Source organism: Ammospiza nelsoni, chromosome 7, assembly GCF_027579445.1.
Source record: "Ammospiza nelsoni isolate bAmmNel1 chromosome 7, bAmmNel1.pri, whole genome shotgun sequence".
Classification (NCBI taxonomy): domain Eukaryota; kingdom Metazoa; phylum Chordata; class Aves; order Passeriformes; family Passerellidae; genus Ammospiza; species Ammospiza nelsoni.
The window spans coordinates 2786131-2808193 of record NC_080639.1 but is presented as its reverse complement, the minus strand read 5'-3'; the positions used below and the strand labels follow the sequence as shown (position 1 = coordinate 2808193).

At 49.4% G+C, this 22063-nt stretch overlaps 1 pseudogene; it reads left to right on the top strand.

Moving 5' to 3' along the window:
* Positions 1-811: 811 nt before the first annotated feature.
* Positions 812-22063, top strand: LOC132075445 (uncharacterized; annotated as a pseudogene).

The following is a 22063-nucleotide window of genomic DNA, read 5'->3' as shown; positions in this document are numbered from 1 at the left end:
AGCCACTGGGCAACTACCCTAAACATTTGTATTTTAATTTAAGGTTTTTAGTTGTGATCCTTTTCTAACAAACACGAGAAAAAAAAAAGAGTTTTTTATAGCAAAGACGCTGAATTTGCTGTTAATTTTTATATGGATATTTCCCGAAACCCTCCGGAAGCCTTGTTTGTGTGACTCTGACATTTCTTTTCCATTTGGCAGGTTTCCTTTCTGAACGGCAATAGCATCTAAACCTTTCTTCCTCCCTCTTTTCTTGCTTATAATACATGGATTTTCCTTTTTTTTCTTTCCTTTTTTAAATTTTTTTTAAATTTTTTTAATTTTCTGTATTGTTTTCTCTCCTTTTCCTCAACTCTTTTGTACAGTGAGCAGCTTTCTGCAGGTGTAAGGAACTGTGGGCAGACCAGCAGAGTTTGTTTTTTTCTGGGAAAGGGCGCATTTTACCAAGGAGGAGGAGGATGAGGGACGGCGAGGGGCTCCTTTGTTGTACCGATTCCGCCAACTGTATATTTCCTCAGCTCTCTTGTAGTAGCTCTGTAGAGAAAATAAGGAATTTTCTTGCCTGGTAGTGTTCAGTGGGCAATGCCTTTGTCCTGCCCGCGGCTCCTGGCGCTGCCTGCCCTCGGGAAGGCTCCTTGGATACTCCGGGACCGCCGGCCTTTTCTCTCCGCCGGACATGCCCGCAAGCTCCCCACCTCCTCTCTCCCTCTTTTTCTCCTCTCTTGTTCTTCTTCTTCTTCCTGATGCTGGGAGAGGTTTTGGAGGCCTTTTTTTGTTTGCCCCCCACCCCGAGGAGGGAATCCTCCCGGGAATGCCGGGTGGGAGAGGCCGCGAGCGCTGCCGTGGAGCGTCCTGGCGGAGACGGCGCTCCCCGCGCGCCTCCCTCCAGCAGTGTAGGACAGCACATCCCTCTCCCCAGCACAGCTTCTCCTTAACCACCCTTCCTTATTTTATCCTTTGCTCCCGTGGTGACTGACTGGTGGGGTTGCTTCCAGTAACTTCTCTTCTTTCCAGTTCTTGAAGCAGCCGCTTTCGTTCCGTTCAGGACTCGCTGGCGGGAGGAATCGGGAGCGTGACCCCCACGCTGGAGGCTTTTGTTTCCTTCCTCGATTTCTAGTGCAGTTTCAGAACCAAGACACTACAGTATTTGAGTTGTGCAAACCCAAGTACGTCCTAAAAAACCCCAAAAAGCCCCTGTGGCAAGGCCTGTCCTCGGCATATCCTAAAATTCTCCCGTGTGAGAGCACCGCGTTCCTGGGGATGTTGTGGTTTGGGGTTTTCTTCCATCTGACCACGCTGCTGCTGTGATCTCAAATCCATCCCACTGGTGACTGACGTGGGGTTTGCTCCCTGTGCCCTGGGCAGTGCCTGTGTTTACACCTCCCTTCGTCTCGTCAGCTCTTCCCTGGAAGGTTTTTGACATTTCTGCTCCCGGTCGCGGCAAAGCTTTTTCCTTCCTTTTTGCTCTCCCGGGAGCCGCCGGCTGCCTGTGCTGAGCCGGTTCCTTTGGAAAATCCCGAGGAGCTTGTTGGGATGCCACCTTCCTTCCTTCCTTCCTTCCTCCCTCCTTCCTTTCCAATCCTTTCCCTCAGCTTTTTGCCGGGACGGGAAGATTTTTCCCGAGAGGACAGAGCTCGTCTCCTCCAAGCTCCCGGCGTTGTGGATTTGTTTGCAGCATCCCCCTTTTCCCTGGGAACGCTGTGACCTTCCCTGGGGGTGCTCTTCCCCGGGGATGCTCTCCGGGCCCAGCGCAGGCACGGAGAGGAGGGAGGGAGCCCTCGTTTTGAGGCTCTCCAGGGGGATTTTTCACCTTTTTGAGCCATTAAAGCTTCTTCATTTCAGATGACTTTGCCACGGTGCGGCCGTGCCAGCGGGGTGGGAGCCTGGGATGCTCCCACATCCCGGCCCGTGCTGCCCAGGGCATCCTTTGTACCTGCTTGGGAAGAAAAAGAACATCTGTCAATCCTCTTTACAGTGAAGTGAGGCCCAGTTTGCAGTACACAAGTAACCATTGGGGGTTTTTTGGTTGGTTTTTTTTTTTTTTTTTTTTTTTTTGTTTGTTTTTTGTTGTTTTTTTTACTTTCGATACAAAACATTCCTTTTTTTTTTTATTAGTCACGGTCATGTACTCATTCCATTCTTCCTTTTGTAAACTTTTTTGGGCCCATGTTCTTTTACGGGCATTGATATATATAAATATATATATAAATATATATGAATATATTTTTTTAAGTTTCCTACACCTTGAGGTTGCATGGTCTGTAAGGTTGGCATGTCTTTATATTGTATACAGATTTTGCACGCCAAACTTGGCAGCTTTGAAAACGATAACGAGAAAAAGAAACAAAAACAAAAAAAAAAGAAGTGGTTTGGGGTTTCTCTGGGTTGGTTTTTGTTTTGTTTTGGTTTTATATTGGTTTTTTGTTTGTTTTTTTTTTTTTTTGCTCTCGTGGCATTTGTGGAGACTAAAGGTTGGGATGTTGCTGTCACACACACTCACTCACCCACACAGCTACACACCAAGGAAGGAGAGTGGGAATTCTTTTTTTTTTGTTTCCTTTTGGAGTCTTACTGAACTTAATAAGAAGAAATTGTGCTTTTTATTGTTAAAAAGAGTAAATAAATAAAAAAAACAAAAAGGACTACTTAAAACATTTCTCATTTTAAGAAGAAAAGAAAAACAAACTAAGACGTTTATCTAGCACTTGTGACTTACCAATAATAGAGTTTATTGTATTTATGTGGAAACAGTGTTTTTAGGGAAACTACGCCGAACACACCAAGTAAACTGCCTGTGTCATTCTTATTATTATTGTTATTATTCTTTTCCTTTGGGTTGGTGTTTTTGCTTTGATTTCTCGGCTGGGTGGGGAGGTTGGATGCAACCCTTGTGTCAACACACACAGAGTCGTTCATTCCGAGGAGCCGGACGGACAGACGGACGGACGGATGGATGAGGAGGACTTTAAAGAGTTAACTCTTCAGCACAGCTGCGTTAACTTTTTTAAGAAATTACTTTTACATGATGTATTTTTGCTCGGTTTCACTTTAAGCAGTCGTGTACTGTGCAACACTGTGGTTTAAAAACGAGACTTTACAGCAAAAGGCAAAACGTGTTTCTTCATTGTCACGAAGTTGGGCTCGTTCTCAGCTCATCTTCACTTTGTCTTTGATATTGATGATGATGAAAAAGAAAAAAAAAAGTATCCTATTGAAAGAAAATAAATTAACACTTTTTCTGTGCTCCATAGTGGAGGCGCTATTTTCCAATTTATGAGGATGACAAACTTATATATATAATATATATATAAAACTGGGGGCGGGGAGGGGGGGGGAAGGGGTTGAAACATTATTCACCCGAGAGCTTATTACAGATATGTAGTATCAAAAAGTTGTAACTATATTATATTCTACTTTATACCTATACATGCTCAGTATGACGTCACCATTGGTAGCAGCTACCGGTTTACGCTGTAATTTAGACACAATTTCACTCTTCCTGTATTGGACCCTCCTTTCAGTGATGGTAGCATTCTTTGTGCTCGACTTTCCGACGGTCCTTTCTTTTAATTTGGTGGAGTTGGAATATTTTTTCCTCATTCTCTTTTTTTTTTCTTTCTTTGTTTTTATTTTATTTTTCGCTTTTCTCTTTATTTTGTTGGGGGGTTTTTGTTGGTTTTTTTTTTTTTTTCTTTTTTTCTCTTTTTTTTTTTTTTTTTACTGGCCAATGGTGTCTTTCTCTGACAGTACCGACTTCAATTTCAACTTTATTAGGAGTCCAGTATTTTGTACCACATTATGACAACTTGTTATTCTTGTGGTGTAAATAAAAGAAAAAAGTTAATTATAGTACCACCCGGGTTTCTGCTGCTCATCTTCTTTCCTTCCTTTGCTGGGATGGGATGGTTTCATCTGCTGGGTTCTTCATGTGTCATGGAAGGGGGTGTTGGTGCCAGAGAGGGTTTTTGGCCAAAATATACCCATGTCTGTGTTGGAGTGTTCATGGAATAGCTCCTGGAGTTTCCCAGTTTCCTTGTGGCTCCCAGGTGCACGTTGACAAGTGCTGCAAAAAACCAATTGGGTTTCCAGGTGAAGCAGCTCCAGCTTTACACCTTTCCCAGCCTTTTTCTTGTATCTTTTCCCTCTGATTGACTTCCTGCTGGTCTCTGGAGCCCCCTGAAGCATCCAAAATCCATCTGCTCCGTGTGTGTCACCTGGAGTTGCGCTGTGCTCACAGGGGATGAGGCCACGCTTCAGTTCTGGGCTCCTTGCAGTGGCTCCCTGGAGCAGCAGCAGGTTGGTGGGGAGACCTCACAGGGAAAACTTGGGATGCTCCCAATTCTCTCAGCTGAGAAGCATCCCCTGCTGCTTCTGCCTGGTTCATGGAATCATGGAGTGGTTTGGGTTGGAAGGATCCAGGAGGTCCCCTCTCATCCCACCCCTGCCATTCCAGGGACATCTTCCACTGTCTGGTACTGGCACACCCTGCCCAGGGCCCCCGCTGAGTTTAATTTTATAAATTTCACTTGTTTTACTAATGTTTTTTCAAGGCTTTGTGCTTTAGATGCCTGCCTGTGGCATGGGAGGAAAAGGGGGAGGAAAGGGGGAGGGGGAGGAAAAGGCTCCAATATTAAGTGTACAACCTGAGCACCCAGGGGGCAGGAGCTCGTTCTGTGTCAGCAAAACATCCTGGTTTATGATGGGATTTGGATCATCTTAATTTCTGGAGCAGAAACTTTCTCCTAGGGCTGGGTTGATCTCTTAGGGAATTCTCTGAAGCTCACTCAGGGCTGTGAGCTGGCAAAGCCAGCTCCTGCTGAGGATGGGTAATGTGCTCCCATCTGTCACAGACATCTTTTATGAGAAATCCTTTCCTTAGGATTTTTCCTCCTGAGAAGCTGTGAGGCCCCAGGAACAAAATGCAAACATTGATTATCTGCTGCTGTGGAATGCAACAGGTGCATCTGTGATTGGTCTCATGTGCTTGTTTCTAATTAATGGCCAATCACAGCCCAGCATTTGTTATCATTCCTTCTTTTTCTATTCTTAGCTAGCCTTCTGATGAAATCCTTTCTTCTATTCTTTCAGTATAGTTTTAATGTAATATATATAATAAAATAATAAATCAAGCCTTCTGAAACATGGAGTCAGATCCTCGTCTCTTCCCTCATCCCAAGACCCCTGTGAACGCCGTCACTCCCATCCCGCAGCTGTGCTCATGGAAGGCTTCAGCAGGAATGGAGCAAATCCCAAGCTCAGAGAGGGAAAGGATTCCTGGCTGGGGGACACAGAGAGCGGCCAGGTGTCTCCTGGATGGCCACGAGGGAAAAGCAAACCTCTGCCCACGTTCACAGCAAATTAAATGGTTCAGTAGCAGAAGGAAACGTTTGGGGTTGAAACAAAACCACCCCAAAATCTCACTGCTGCACAGAAGTGAGGGAAAGCATTTCCTGTGTGGATTGGACCACACAGCCAGAGCATCAGTGTGCACTAGCCACAGACAGGTGCCCTTTATCTGATTTATTACAGGCCCTTTTGAGTCTTTTCCATCTATTTCTTTATTAATTGATTCCCTTGCCCCACGGTGGGAAGGTTTAGATTCACTGAATCACAAAAAGGGACTTGAAAGGACCATCTTGTAACAGCCCCCTGCCATGGCCAGGGACTGCAAATTCACTGCAAGTAAAGGAAAAAAAAGGGGGGGGATTTACTGTATTTGGAAGGATGAGGGTGCAGTCAGAATTGTGCATTTGTGCTGTACCAAGGCACAATTATCCAATGGTCACCAGCTTCAGAGTGCCTGCAGGAACAAGAAACCTGTTTCCCATTAAACCAGGAAGGGAATGGGGAGCAATTCCTGAGCTTTAAAGGCGATTAAAGAGTCCTTGAGCAAGTTTTCAGAATTTCACTCTTCAATTACACGTTTGAGTTTGAAAGGGGGGAAAAAATAATAAAAACTAAAACTCCCTCCTTCCCCACCAGCAGAGGGCAATTCCTGCAATCTCCCCCAATCCCCGTGGATAATGCAGCCAGTGTGGGATTAGCAGCCACCTCTGAGCCGGCTGGGTTCAGCCGCTGGGGAGCGCCGGGAATTCCTGGAGCTGGTTTATCCTGGAGTCTGTTAATCTCGGAGCCGGTTTATCCCGGAGCTGGTTTATCCCAGAGACAGTTTGTCCTGGAGCTGATTTATCCTGAAGCAGGTTTATCCTGGAGCGGTTTATCTGGAGCTGGTTTATCCAGGTGGAGCCGATTTATCCAGGAAGAGGCAGTCTATCCTGCAGGTGGTTTATCCAGGAGCCAGTTTATCCTGAAGCTGGTTTATCCAGGAGCCGGTTTATCCAGTTGGAGTCGATTTATCCAGGAAGAGCTGATTTATCCAGGAGCTGATTTGTCCTGGAGTTGATTTATCTGCAGCTGGTTTATTCTGGAGCCGGTTTATCCTGGAGCCAGTTTATCTGGAGCCAATTTATCTGGAGCTGGTTTATCCAGCTGGAGCCAATTTATCCAGGAAGAGCCGATTTACCCTGAAGCTGGTTTATCCTGGAGCTGATTTATCCAGGAGCTGGTTTATGCAGGAGGAACTGGTTTATCTGGCAGCCCATTTATCCTAGAGCCGGTTTATCCCAGAGCTGATTTAACCCAGGGCCAGTTTATCCAGGAGCCAATTTATCCTGGAGCTGGTTTATCCAGGAGCCAGTTTATCCTGGATCCCATTTATCCTGGAGCTGGTTTATCCTGGAGGAGCTCCCAGCACTGCTGAGGGTCCCCAGCGCTGGCAGGGGCTGCTCCCAAACCCTCCCGTGCTGGGCTCCAGCAGGAGGAAAACCGGGACCAAAAGGGATTAAATCCTTTGGGCTCTGGGAAAGGGGGAGAGAGCTCTGTGCAAGGGAGGGAGCCTGGAGTGGAGATGGGGAAAAACTCTGGGAGCATCCTGAGCCCATGCCGAGCCCATCCTGACCCCACCCCGAGCCCTGCCAAGGCTGGGGAGTATTCCATTTGGGGGGACCCTCGTGGCAGGCAGGAATGATGCATCTGACTCCATGTTCTCAGAAATCTAATTTATTACTTTATAATACTATATTATATTAAAGAATACTATACTATACTATACTATACTATACTATACTATACTATACTATACTAAAGAATACAGCAAGGACACTTACTGAATGCTAAAAGATAACAATGAAAACTCCTGACTCTTTCCAGAGTCTCTTTTCCAGAGTCTCAACCCTGACTGGCCAAAGAGCCAAAACAACTCACAGCAGAACCCGATGGAACAATCACCTGTGGGTGAACAATCTCCAAACACATTCCACATGAGCACAGCACAGGAGAAGCAAATGAGATAAGAATTGTTTTCCTTTTCCCTGAGGCTCCTCAGCTTCCCAGGAGGAAAATCCTGGGCGAAAGGATTTTATCAGAGAATGTGAACGGGACAGGGGAGCACTGGGCCAGCCAAGGGAGCAGGGGCTGCACCCCCTGCCTCCTAGCTGTTTTTAGGGAATGTCTGCAGCCAGGTGCCCAGTCCACTACTGGGGATGCAGGTGGGGATGAGGAGGAAGAGGAAGGAGAAGGAGAAGGAGAAGGAGAAGGAGAAGGAGAAGGAGAAGGAGAAGGAGAAGGAGAAGGAGAAGGAGAAGGAGAAGGAGAAGGAGAAGAAGGAGGAGGAGGAGAAGAAGAAGGAGAGGAAGAAGGAGAGGAAGAGGAAGCTGTGGAACAGCTGCACACCCAAAGCACAGAGCAGCTTCCTGCAGCTCTGTCTGGAAGCTGGGCAGGGCTGCCCAGCTCCCCTGGGCTGGTGGATGATGGCCCCTGACTCTCTGAGATGCTTCCCTTCCTTTCAGGGCACAGGGAATGCTCAGCCTGGGGCTGCTGGAGCAGCTCCGTGCTGGGATAACAAAGTGCCCTGGCCAGGCTCACCTGCTGGGCCCTGGGCCCTGCCAGACCCTGTGAGAGCTGCAAGTGGGACTGGGAGTGAGTTATCCCACAGGGGCTGCAGGATAATTCCTCTGTCATCCAAAGCCTTCTCATATCTCACCTCTCTCCCCCTTATCTGCCACGGGAAATTTGATTTGTACTGTTATTCCAAAACAATTCCTCTCTGTTCCCTTTACAAGGAGAGAGAGGCAGGGCTGAGGGCTTGAGGGTCCAGGGCTGCTCCCAGCCCTGCTTGGAGAGCCTTGGAGGGAGATGAAAGGAAGAGGAATCCAGGCAGGTGTTGAAGATTGCAATGCAAGATGTTTTCCATTCCCATCTGTATGGCAGATCACCTTTGTCAAGTGGGCAGTTTGCTTTATCTCTCTCTCTGAGTGACCACATTCACACCTCCCTGGGGAGGGGACATTGCTGATAACAGACTATTGAATGTCACTGCATGGCTGATAAGAACTAGAACATCCCATTGGGAGATGTGAGCCCAGAGGGAGGAGCCAAGCATTGCTACCCAGATATAATCCAGAGGTGTTTGGGACACCAGCACGGCTTTCTCCACGGGATTCCCCAGAGGAACAGCAGCTGCCTCTCCTTCCACTGGATCTTCAGAGGAAGCATACATCCTTCTCTACAGATCCCCCTGCTCCAACAGAACCACCCCTGACACTGCAGGAGGGCTGAGCCACATTTCCAATGGGACTGCCACCAACAGCCTGACCCACAGGGTGTCAGGCTGGGTTCTGACTCTGTCACTGTTGTTCTGGTGTATTGCATTGCTTATTTCATCCTTTTATTTTTCTTCTTCCCTATTAAGGAACTATTATTTCTGCTCTCATATTTTTGCCTGAGAGCCCCTTAATTTAAAATTTACAGCAATTGGGAGGGGTGTGGAGGGTTTACATTCTCCATTTCAGGGGAGGCTCCTGCCTTCCTTAGCAGACCCCTGTCTTTACAAACTGAGACAGCAGGGAAGTGTCTGCAGATCCCACCAGGGCTGGAATCCTCTCTGGGAGGCAGCTGGATCAGGTTCTCCTTCCCAAGGATCCTGGCTCACCTGCCCGTGCTGCTGGGCTGCTCAGCCAGCCCATCCTGGAGCACAGCCATGCTGGAATTCTGTCTGGAGGCAGGGAAGTGACACAGAACCATCAAACCTGGCAGGTCCTAACCTCCCCTCAGTCAGAAATCACGGTGCCTTGAGTTTATCATGGAATCACTGTGGTTGGAAAAGCCCTCTCAGAGTACTCAACCATCCCCCAGCACTGCCAGTCCCACTGAGCCCTGTCCCCAGGTGCCACATCCACAGGGCTTCTAAATCTCTCCAGGAATGGGGACTCCACACTGCCCTGGGCAGCTGTGCCAGGGCCTGGCCTCCCTTTCAGGGAAGAAATTTTCCCTAATATCCAACTTCAGCCTTCCCTGAGGGGACTGAAGGGAATCCCATTCTGGAATTCTCTGGTTCTCCTGCACAGAACTGAACCACGAGGACAACCTGTGGGAGGATTAAAGGTGTTTATTTCTGGAGACTTCCAAATGAGTTTTTGCTCTTCTCCCTTGTCCTGCTGTAGGACAGATTTATTCTCCTCCCTTTGCCTGCCTGAAAGAGGTTTTTGCCTGTGTCATCCTCAGCTTTGGGACTTTGGGGAGTTGAGGATTCACAGCAGAGCAACTTCCAAGTTGAGGAAACAGCAAAAACGCTCTGAAAAATGCATTGGCTGACTGCTCAGAAGCAGCTCCCAGAGCAACATCTCTCTAAAGAAACTTAAAATGATCTCTCAGTTTTGCTTTGGGTTGGGTGTTGGGGTTTTTTCCCCCCTTGGGCACAATTAAATCCATGAGCTCAAAGAGACAATGGTGGCTGGAAAAGTGCAGTGGGATGGGAAGGGATGCCCTGGCTGCCACCAAACCCACCTGAGCAGCATCACCCTTGTCCTGCTGAGCCAATTTGAGGCTCAAGGGCTTCCCCAACTTTTAGCTGGATTTTCTTCTTTTCCAGACAACTTGGATTTCGCTTGCAACCTGTCTGGCAGCCTTTGGCTTCCTGCCTGCTCGGAGCCAGGGCCTGTGGAGATTAATGGCATGGAAAATGAGGAATGCTGGCCGTAAAACTTTGAAATTGTGGGAAAGAGGCAGCTCAGAGAGACAGCCTCTGGTGAGAAGGTGTGTGGCTGCCTGGGGGGTGGGGTTTGGGAAGGCCAAGGCTCTGGCAGGATTATTTTCCCCATCCCTGGAAATGTCCCAGGCCAGGTTGAGGCTTGGAGCAGCCTGGGATAGTGGAAAGTGTCCCTGCCCCATGGCAGGGTTGGAATGAGATGAGTTTTAAGGTCCCTTCCAACCCAAATCGTTCTGGGATTCTGAGAGCTTAAAGAAAAGTCGTCTCACAGAGGGGCTGGAGTGCCTTGAGTCCAACAAGTCCCTTCCCTTCCCCTCCTGATGGAAAGGTGGAAATCCCCAGGGTGAGGGGTGCCTCCCTCCAGCAGGCAGGAATGGTTCATTCCCAGCAGGGGAGAGGAAACCCAAAATGTATTATTTATTAATTATACCCAAGTTTCCCATGGGCTCTGTTCCCAGGAGCTGCATGGGACCCACCTTAGTGTGCATGGGGTTCTCTTCCTCCTGGATCCCGGCTGCATTCCATGCACAATGGGAATTCTCAGCTATGCAATGGGGTGACCCAGGGAAAGGACACCCCAAAACAGTGGGGATGGGCTGTTCCTCAGCAATCTGTGCCTGGAATTGGCATCCCAAAGCCTCCAGGGCAGCAGAGGCAATGCCAGCACCCCCTGAACTCCTGCTAAACAAGAGCAGAGAGCCCTGCAAGAGCAGCCGCGCCAGGAGATTTTATTAATCACAGAATTCACCTGGAAACATTTTAATCCTTACAAAATTCACCTGGAAACACGTTTGAGGCTTTGTTGTCCTCAGAGAAGGGGCTTGGTGAGCTCTGGCTGGAGCAGGGCTGTGACAGTGTTCACAGGGGTCTCAGGATGAGGGAAGAGACGAGGATCTGACTCCATGTTGTAGAAGGCTGATTTATTATTTTATGATATATATTACATTAAAACTATACTAAAAGAATAGAAGAAAGGATTTCATCAGAAGGCTGGCTAAGAACAGAATAAGAAGGAATGGTAACAAAGGTTTCTGGCTGGGACAGAGAGTCTGAGCCAGCTGGGCTGTGATTGGCCATTAATTCCAAACATCCACATGAGACCCATCACAGATGCACCTGTTGCATTCCACAGCAGCAGATAATCAATGTTTACATTTTGTTCCTGAGGCCTCTCAGCTTCTCAGGAGGAAAAGTCCTAAGGGAAGGATTTTTCACGAAAAGATGTCTGCGACACAGGGCAGCTTGGCCACGGCCAGGGAAGGAGGATTTGGGGATTTGGGGTGGGTGCAGCAAGGCTGGAGGAGCTCAGCAGGGATTTGGGATGCTGGGGCATGTCCCTGTCTGATCATGACCCTGTGGAGGTGTGGGAGGAGGGATGGGGCTGTTTGAAGTCCCAGCCACCCAGCTCCCCTTTCCATACCAAAGCTGAGCTTGATTAAATCAGCATTTCCTGGCTGGAAGTGGGGTGAGGACAGGCTCAGCGCTGCTGTGGCACCCCCAGAGAGCAGCACCAGGCAGCATCCCACCCCTGGAGGGGATGGAAGTGGGGTTTGGCCCTTGGAATGTTTTCTTTAGCCCAAACTCAACCCACAGAACAAACCCTGGTGGGTGGGAAAGATGAGGGTGAATGAGTCTTTGGATGGGGAAAGGTGGAAATCACCTGGAAAGAAGAAATATATATATATATTTATATATACACATATGTATTTTATGTGCATAAATATATATAAAATCTGACCCAGCCCTGAACTTTTCTGGCAGGCGAAGTGAAATTCATGAGGAAATACAGCCCAGGCTGCAATTCCTCATTATATCAGTGGGATATGGCCACGTTAGTGGGGCCAGTAAATCTGCCAGATGGCAACTGGAGGATTAGGTGGGGAGGGAAGGTGGGACCCTCAGGAGGGTGCTGGGGCTGCCCTCCCCCAGCCCCGAGCACCCCCTCCATCCTCATTAAGGAATGTTAATCACCACGGCTCCCAAAAACTCCCAGGGGTTTGTTTATCATAAAATCTTTATGGTGCTCAGAGGTTTGGAGGGGTTTTTCCCCCCTTTCCCTGTTGCATGGGAAGGGTTGGGAGGGGTGGACACAAGCAAAATATTGACCTGATCCCTAGTGGACAAAAAATTGTATTCCTGGGAGAAGGAATACAATTTCCACGAAAATATCAAATTAACAGGATAACTCTGCCTTCCCACCACATTTCTGCAAAGGGAACTGTTAAATTTGGTTTGGTTTATATCTTAATATTGTAGATGTTTAATAATGGCCTTGCTGTGGGCTGGGAAGTCAGGGCAGTAAAATGAAAAATGTAAAAAAATGTAAAATGTAAAATGTAGGTTTCCCCAATGGCAAAAACAGAAAAATTCCTGGTGTCCCAGGATGCCTGGCACTAAATTCCCTGCACATAATGCACATCTCCACCATCCCCAGCATTTTCCTGGCGACTCATGCTTGGGCTGGCTTGGACACACTGAGGCACACACTGAATTATTTGGAGAGCAGAAATAGAAAGCACCTCAAAGGCTTCCAAACTGAAGGGGAAAATAAATAAATTCAGCCTTTTCTCTGTGGAAAATCGAGATGGAAATTTGCTCTGATCCGCACAAGCCTTTTATTGAGGGTTCATTTGAACCCTTTTATTGATTTATTTCTGTGATGCCAACAGGACAAGGAGCACACTGGGCAAAACCTGGCTTGGTGAACCCCATGGTCAGAGGAGCTCTTGGGTGACCCTGTGACTTTGTGTCCCCTCTGATGAGGGACCATGGAAGCCCTGAGGAAGCCAGGATTGACCCCAGTGAGCTCTGAAGTGCCTGTGCCATTGGATATCACTGGGAAAAGGTGAGCTGAGGGACTGGGAAAGCTGAAGATGGCCTCTCCCAGCTCCTTTCCCTGTTGTGGTGCCTTGGTTTGGAGAGACAGGAGTCTGCTAAGGAAGGCAGGAGCCTCCCCTGAAATGGAGAATGTAAACCCTCCCCACCCCTCCCAATTGCTATACATTTTAAATTAAGGGGCTCTCAGGCAAAAATATGGGAGCAGGAAATAACAGTTCTTTAATAGGGGAAGGGGGAAAAAAAAGGATAAAATAAACAATGCAGTACACTAGAACAACAGTGACAGAGTCAGAACCCAGCCTGACACCCTGTGGGTCAGGGTGTTGGTGGCAGTCCCATTGGAAATGTGGCTGCAGCCCTCCTGCAGTGTCAGGGGTGGTTCTGTTGGAGCAGGGGGATCTGTAGAGAAGGATGTATTCTTCCTCTGAAGATCCAGTGGAAGGAGAGACAGCTGCTGTTCCTCTGGGGAATCCCGTGGAGAAAGCCGTGCTGGTGTCTCACAAACCTCTGGATTATATCTGGGTAGCAATGCTTGGCTCCTCCCTCTGGGCTCACATCTCCCAATGGGATGTTCTAGTTCTTATCAGCCATGCAGTGACATTCAATAGTCTGTTATCAGCAATGTCCCCTCCCCAGGGAGGTGTGAATGTGGTCACTCAGAGAGAGAGATAAAGCAAACTGCCCACTTGACAAAGGTGATCTGCCATACAGATGGGAATGGAAAACATCTTGCATTGCAATCTTCAACATGGGGGAAAGGCCCATCCTCTCCTGGACCTGTGGTGCTCTTGCCTGAAGGATCAGGACAGCAATTTCCACATCCCACTCCGTGGCTCCTCTGTGCTGAAGGTTGCTCCAGCATCCTGCTGGTGCCCTGGGGTGATGGGGAAAACCTCCTCACGTGGGTGGATGCTGTGAATTTTGGGCATGGTGGGCACCCAGAGCTAGGGAACCTTCCAACCCAGGAGGACACAACCATCTCCTCAACTCTTTACCTTCCACTCCCCTCTAGTGGTTATGGAGCCCATGGGAGGCTGAGGGGAACTGGGTGTGGCTTTTTATTCACCACTGATGCCATCTGAAGGGCACCGAGGGGTTCCTGCTCAGGGCCAGAGAGATGTGAGCCTGTGTGACACAGCCCAGGCTGAGCCAGGGTGCTGGAGATGGGGGTCACACCCTGCACCTTCCTTTCTTTAAAAAATAAATTTAAAAAAATATAAATAAATTAAAAAAAAAAAAAACAAACAACAACTAATTCTCTTCTCTCCTTAATGAGAGAAACTAGAAAAATGGAGCCACAATTGGCTCCAGGGCATGAGCCCTGCTGTCCCCAGCTCTGTCCCAAGCCTGTGACATCCTCGGGTTCTGTTTGGTTCCGGGGCTGAGCGAGCTCCAGCGTGGGGCCACGAGCCTGCAGAAGGAAGAGTTGTTAATCTGACGCTCTGGCCTCAGTTCCTGCTGCTGTCAGCTGCCCAGAGAGCTGAAAATGAGAGGAGAGTGGAGCTGAGATGGGATAGTAAACATCAGGCAAGGAAGGACCCCCTCAGTCTGTCCGCTGTCATCCCAAGAGGTTCTCCTGGAGCTGATCCTGGCTGAGCAAACACCTCTGAGCTGGTGTCTCCTCCTGGCTGAGCACCCCCTGAGTCTCAGGGCTCACCTGAGACTCCACACTGGGGCTCTGGCTTTGTTTTCATCCCTGTGATCCAGCAGACCTTGATCTGAGGCACCCCAGAGCTGGGGGCCTCCATCCCAGACCCTTCAGCTGGTTCAGGGACACAGAGTGATCCTGCCTCAGTGTCCCACCAGCTGGCAGCAGCTTTTTGGGTGCATTCCCACGGGCATCTCTGCTGGGAAGGCAGATCCCTGCCTCCAGGGCTGGCACAAGGAGCCCTGGAGAGGCACCCACAGCTGTCACCCCCATCCTTCCCATCCTCCTTGGGGACATCTCCAGCCAGCCCTCCTGGGAACTATCCCATCCAAGGCCACCTCCCTGCCACCACGCTGTCCCCCCAACCTTCCCGAGGGTCCAGGGACCTTCGTGTTTGCTTGAGAACTGAGATTCCTCTTTTTCCTCTTTTTTTTTTTTTCTTTTTTTTTCCCCCCCTTTGGAAGTTGGGAAGTTTCCAGCATGAGTCACTGCCCGCCTCCCCTCCATAATGAGCGCTCTGGGAGCTGCAGGATGACTTTGGGGTGGGCTCCTAGAATTAATCAAAGTATCTTCCACATTTCATCCGGCCAAATCCCTCCTGACTGGCACGGCCCTGTCCCAGCCCTTTCTCCCTCTGCCCTTTCCTCCTCTTTATTTTTTTATTCTTGGTCTTTTTATCCCTTCCCTCTTAGCGGCATTTCCCACAATTTACTCGTAACCTCTTTTCCCCTTCTGTTCGGCGGAGCCCTTTTTGGGGAGGTTTGTTTGTTTTGTGCTTGCAGCCCTTTTCCTGGTGTCCATCATTGTGTCGCTGCTGTCGGGAAGTTTGGGGCTTTGTTTTCTTTGGTTCACAGGCTTTTTGACTTGTTAAATAACAGGGATGGTTTCACCGTTTGACAGTAGGGAAAAAACACCCCGGTGACCCCACCCCACTGCTGCTTTCAACTCCCCATTAAAGCCTCTGTGGTTTTGATTGCTTTCAGGATTAAACAAATGTTTTAATGATAAAAAAAAAAAAGAAAAAAAGAAGAAGTGATTTTGACCATTTTTCCCCTCTCTGTTGGTCACCTTGTTCTGTAGGAGCAGTGTGGGTGGAAGAGCTCTGGTTGCTTTGTTGATGGGAGCTCCATGAATCCCAAATTTTTTGGGATGGAAGGGACCCTGAAGCTCAGCTCAGGTGGGCAGGGACACCTTCCACTGGTCCAGGTTGCTCCAAGCCTCATCCAACCTGGCCTTGAGCACTTCCAGGAGAGAGGAAATGAGACAGATCTGACAGGGGAGGTTCACCAAATAAATTTGTTTGACCCTTGCCTTGCTGAGCTAAAAGCTTTAGGTTTGATTCCTGTGAAATCCAGCACTGCCTTTCCTCTGGAATCTGCATTGGAGGGCAATGCTGCTGAGATAAAAGGCACACTGCAGGAAAGGCTGGATTTTGGGATTTAGCAGCGCAGGTAGGAATGCTGGAAGCTTGGAGGGGGCTGGTTGTCATCTGGTATATTTCCTTGTGATGATGAAATGTGTCTTTCCTGGAAGCAGAGCACAGATCCCGTGTCTTTTGATAGCTGTGGTATCTTGGATTCCTCCTGGATGACTGGCAAGGTCTTAAAGACAAACCTGAGAGTCGGGATTTTGTGTTCCCTCTTCATTTATCCAGCTCTGTTTTCAGTTCTCAGGGTGTACCTGGATACACAAGCCTTGACTTTCCTAGCAGCAAAGCTCCAAAAACTTGAAATAAGGATTTGGGGTGAAAAATTAAATGATGGAAAAATGATGAAATGATGGTTCTGACAAACCAAAACTGAAAAATAAGGAAGAAAAAAAAAAGAAAAGGAGAGAAAGAAGAGACATTACTTGTAAAGAGATATTTCAGCCAGCCTGAATTAAATATTTAACTTGAACAGTGGTTTATATTGTAAAATTTCTTTTTAAATCAGAATTTTCACTTACAGGCACTTCAACTATGCATTCTTAGTTTTTCTTCCTATTTTTGCTGTTGCTAAACACTCCATGAAATTTCTGCAGTTGTGATTTTAAAATCATCCTTTCAAGAAAGCATCACCCATTTCTTCTTGCCCCAGGCTTTTCACATCTTCCTGAATCCCCATGAATCATTCACCAAATAAAGAGCTGCTCCCTGCAATCCAGGGATTGCACATCTGCAAACCAAATTACACCTGCAGGTGAATAAAGCCAAGGACAGAATCAGAGAGTCGAGGAGTTAATGAAGATGATTTTTGGCACCAGTTTGGGCAGTCCAGCAGCCTGTAACGTGCTCAGACACAAGTGTGCACCTAAATCCTCTCTGGAAGCACTCTGCTGAGTTGAAGCCTTGAGTTTTAGCCTCCTAAAACGTCTTGGCAAGCCATGAAATGTGCTTAAAGGCCAGAAATGAAAACACGTCCTTGCTGGCAATAACCTCTCGGTTCTGAGGGATGTTCTTTTTATAGGTCAAAGACAGATGGGAAAAATTCCTGCATTTCCCAAATAACAATGGGAAGGAACCATTTAATCTGAAACAGCACCGTGGGGCTGGGTCCTTCATGGATTTTGGATGCAGGTGCTGCTAAACCTGGCTGGGATGGGGCAGCAGCTCGCTGGGAATGCCCTGATGTGCTGGAGATGCTCTGATGGATCCACAGGAGATCCAGGAGATCCCACCTGCACCTGCAGCTGCTCCAGCCCCGTGACAGCCAGCACAGAGCCACTGAGGGCTGGTGGCTGAGCCCTGGTGCATCCTTTGTGCCCCTTCCAGAGCCATCCTGGCAGAGCCAGCAGGACTTGGAGGGGAAATCGCTCTGCAAACACCTTGGCAGTGGGAATTTGCAGGGGGAGCCAACAACATGACAGGGCTGGATAAGCCTGGAGTGCAGGGGTGGGAGGGAGGGAGGCAGGGCAGGGCCTGGACAGGGCCCTCAGGGAATCCCTGCCCTCCCTGTGGCTCCAAGCTCATCCCCACATCCATGTGTCCCAAGGAGTCGGGGCAGGCTGCTCTCCATCACAGGTTTGGGAAGGAGCTCACTGCGGCTCAGTGCTCCACTCTGCAGGATAATGGGAACATCCCAGCCAGCAGGGCTTGGTTGGGGATTTTGACCACTTAAAGGAAACCCCAGGCTCCTGATCTGCTCTCCCCCCCCCCCCCCCGCTTGTCATTTGGCTCAGCTTCAGCTCCAGGCTGTAAAAAGCAGTGGAAAAATGACAAGAAGGAGGCTGGATGCACATCCACTGTGTCAGCTGACCCCAGAGTGGTAGGGCCCTGTGGACCCTTTATTTTTATCCTGGGCTGGGATTGCTCCTCAGTTTTGCAAGAGTTGGAGGCTGGGGACTGTGTGACTTCCAGGGCAGGATGTGAGCCCAGAGTGCAGCACACACCCTCTGCCAGGGGCCAAAATCCACAGCCTGATCCTCCTCCAGGCCCAGGAGTGTGTTTGTGCTGCTTCACCAGACAGTCCTGGAGATCCTGGAGGGGATGACACAGGCAGGACTTGTGCTCCAGCTCTGTTTCCAGCAGGAAAGCAGAGTAAGGTGCAGTGGTTTCAGCTTTGGGGCCTTTGGCAGGGATCTAAATCTCAACCACCGCTGCTTTCCTTAGGGAAAACTCCCTCTGGGATCTGCCGTGGCACCAGGAGATGCTGTAGGTGCAAGTGGGGCAGGTGGTTGTTGAAGATTGCAATGCAAGATGTTTTCCATTCCCATCTGTATGGCAGATTACCTTTGTCAAGTGGGCAGTTTCTTTATCTCTCTCTCTGAGTGACCACATTCACACCTCCCTGGGGAGGGGACATTGCTGATAACAGACTATTGAATGTCACTGCATGGCTGATAAGAACTAGAACATCCCACTGGGAGATGTGAGCCCAGAGGGAGGAGCCAAGCATTGCTACCCAGATATAATCCAGAGGTGTTTGGGACACCAGCACGGCTTTCTCCACGGGATTCCCCAGAGGAACAGCAGCTGCCTCTCCTTCCACTGGATCTTCAGAGGAAGAATAGATCCTTCTCTACAGATCCCCCTGCTCCAACAGAACCACCCCTGACACTGCAGGAGGGCTGCAGCCACATTTCCAATGGGACTGCCACCAACAGCCTGACCCACAGGGTGTCAGGCTGGGTTCTGACTCTGTCACTGTTGTTCTAGTGCACTGCATTGTTTATTGTTTATTTTATCCTTTTTTTTTCCTAGTAAAGAACTGTTATTTCTGCTCCCATATTTTTGCCTGAGAGCCCCTTAATTTAAGACTTATAGCAATTGGGAGGGGTGGGGAGGGTTTACATTCTCCATTTCAGGGGAGGCTCCTGCCCTCCTTAGCAGACTCCTGTCTTTCCAAACCAAGAGAGTGGTGCATCCTTCTGCTGATTTATTTATTCACCTGCTTGAGGAAGCAGCACCTAAACCCACTGGTATCTCTGGGAGGGAACCTGGTTTAGATCCAGACATGGACAATGCCAGATCTGTCGTTTTCCCCAGTTCTGCCTCCTCCTCCTCCTGATTGCAGCTGTATCCACACGATGGCACCAGCCCCCAGGCACTGTCCTGCAGGCTGGGCTGGGACAGGGAGCTGGAGATGACCCAGTGAGGGGGGAAAGTTTCCTTGACAGCAATCCAGGAGGGCTGGCAGAGCAGAGACAACGCAGCAATTTATTCCCTTGTCAAGGTGATGCAGGAAAATCAGAGTGGTTTGGGGGTGCTTGGAAGGGATCTCAAAGCCCATCTCATTCCACCCCTGCCATGGGCAGGGACACCTTCCACCATCCCAGGGTGCTCCAAACCCTGTCCAAGCTGAACTTGAACATGAACCTCACAGCTCAGAAATCACCCCCTGGCTGGATTTGAGCAGCCAAATCTCTTAACAAACAGTTCTGAGGTTATCTAAATCACCAAATTCTTTCCCCACGCCAGCTGAGCTCTGAAACTTCCCTGGAAAGAGGAGGGCAGAGCCCTGAGAACCACTGCTGGAAAAGTTCTGTCAGAGATTTCAGGACCAGAAAAAACAATATCAGGGCTGAACTTTTTGGTGGTCTCAGAGAAATGCACAGAAACAGAGGGGTCCAGCACCAGGAGAAGCACAGATGATGCTTTGCACTTTGTCCTGGGCAGTTTGAGTTGCTCTTTTCTGGGGCATGAACGAGTGCAGGCAGTCTGGAAGCCAGCTCCATCTCCTGCTCTTTTTCCCTTGTTTTCTCTCCAAAGCAAAGCAAGCACACGTGTTTCAGACAGTGGGGTTTGGTTTTGCTCTTTCCAGCCCCTTGCACGTCAAACAGGGCCCTGATCCCATGGGAACACAAATGGCAGAGCCATTAAAACCAGGAAAAAACTGTCAGGTTTCACCTCTCTGCCACCTTTATTTCTCCTGCACTGGTAAGTTGAGGCATGGGGCAGGATCCTGGCCAAAATTCCCCAAAATCTTGGGACTCGGGGCAAGAAGGAACTGGTTTTGGGGAATGAAATAGCCATCTTGTTAAAGTAGAATAGGGAAGGAGCTATCTTGGTGGTACCAAATGAAAATTTATGAGGAGGAGGAGGAGGAGTTTTGTTTAGAAGTGAAATCAGCTCCCAGCCTGACCTTTGGCTCTCCCCAGCCCCAACACTGATGAAGGGGAAAGGGTCTGGCTGTTCAAACATGCCACAGTGAGAGGCCACAGAGCCGTGCCAGAGCTGGCTGGACGTGCCCATCCCACCCCTGACAGGGCTGGGCTGTGTCCTGCAGCCACCCCTCAGGTCTGAGCTTCTGCCTTCTTGTCCTGCTCATCCCAGACCCTTGTGGAGCGTGGGGAGTGAAAGCCCTGTGGGTCTGATGGACATTTTAAGGAATGCTGGGGAGTCTGGCCAGGATGGTTGTACCATCCCTGGAAGCGTCCCAGACCAGGTTGGATGGGGCTTGGAGCAACCTGGGATAGTGGAAGGTGGAAGGTGTCACCACGGAAGGTGTCCCTGACCATGGCAGGGGGTGGAACTCAGTGAGCTTCGATGTCCCTTCCCACCCAAACTCTGCTGTGATTCTGTGAAAAAAAAAAAAAAAAAAAAAAAACAAACAACCAAAATTCTGGCAGGAAAGAGCAGCTTCTCACAACACAAAATCCCTTCTCACCAGCACGGTGCTCCTGCAGTGTTTGCCACAAAGATGTTGAATTTTTATGTAATTCTATTTTAGAGCAGTGCTAACAAACATGGGCTTAGCAAGGCACTGCTGAAGTGCCCGTGCAGAGCAGCAGAGTTGAGCAGGGATGAAATGCTCACCTGACATATGGATCCATGGGAAATGACTCAGGAGGGCCTGGAGGAGCTCTGCATGTGTGCTCTGCAAGGGGCAGGCCTTTGCCTTCCCTCCTGTCTGTACTTCACCCTAATCCTCTTCTTCCTCTGCACCTCTCTCTTCCTTCCCACTCCTGCTTCCTTTTCTTTTTATTGTGCTGTGACTCCAGGAGGGACAAACCTCACCTCAGCCCTCATGTGGGAAGGCTGGGGCCCAAGATTTGGTGGAGATTAACTCCTCTGCTGGCTTTTACCTGGTCCAGGTTGCCCAAGCAGCTCTGTGTCCTCAGACCAGGGTGTTCTGTGGTGGCAACTGGAAAATGAAGCACAAGCCCCCCAAGAGGAGCCCATGGAGCACCAGCTGCTCCAGTGTCCCCAGAGGTGCTGGTGGCACGCTTGGATGTCCCTGCTGGTGACGAGGCTGCCTGCAGGGACAGTGACCCAGGCAGGAACTCATGGGAACACGTTCATGCTCCAGCCAGCTCCTCTGACTTCCTCCACCCCAGGGCAAAAAAAAAGAAAAAGGAGAAATAAAAACCAACGGACAGAATCCCACATGAGGGGCTTGGGATGCCACCAGGAACCAGGAGACCACCTTGGGTGGATCTAAAGGGAGGCCTGGCTGTGTCTGACCCTGGGTGTGGCTGACCCTGTCCCCATGTCCAGCCCCAAGGGGGGACCCTGCCAGCTTTGGCACTGCTGTGGTGTCCCAGGAATGTCTCTGTGGCTGCCCCTGGACCCCTGGCAGTGCCCAAGGCCAGGTTGGATGTGGCTTGGAGCAGCCTGGGACAGTGGAAGGTGTCCCTGCCCATGGCATTGGTGGCGCTGGATGACCTCTCAGGTTGCTTCCAACCCAAATATTTCCATTATTTCTTCTGTGGCCACGGAGGTCCCTGCCCAGCATTTTGTGTCCCTCACCCCTGCCTGATGCTGGGATGGACATGTCCCACCACGATCTGCTGTCCAGGCCATGCCAGCTGGTCCCTGGCCCAGCTCCCACCCCATCACTAATTTGGGAAAGCAAGCCACGGCCTGGCAGGGCCCCTCTCTAACGAGGCTTTCTGCCGTGAGGGATGTTAGGAAATTCCATTACGGCTCTCCCAGCCATGTAGGAAGCAGGAATGGTTTTTTTTTTTTTTGCCATGGACAGCTCCAAAGACGTGATGAACTGCAAACGACCCGCGGAGCCCATTGTGTGCAGGGGCTGGTGACAAAGCCACAGAGAGCTGGCAGGGATGTCACACCCGGCTGGAAAACAATGATGCTGGAAGTGGTGGCGTGA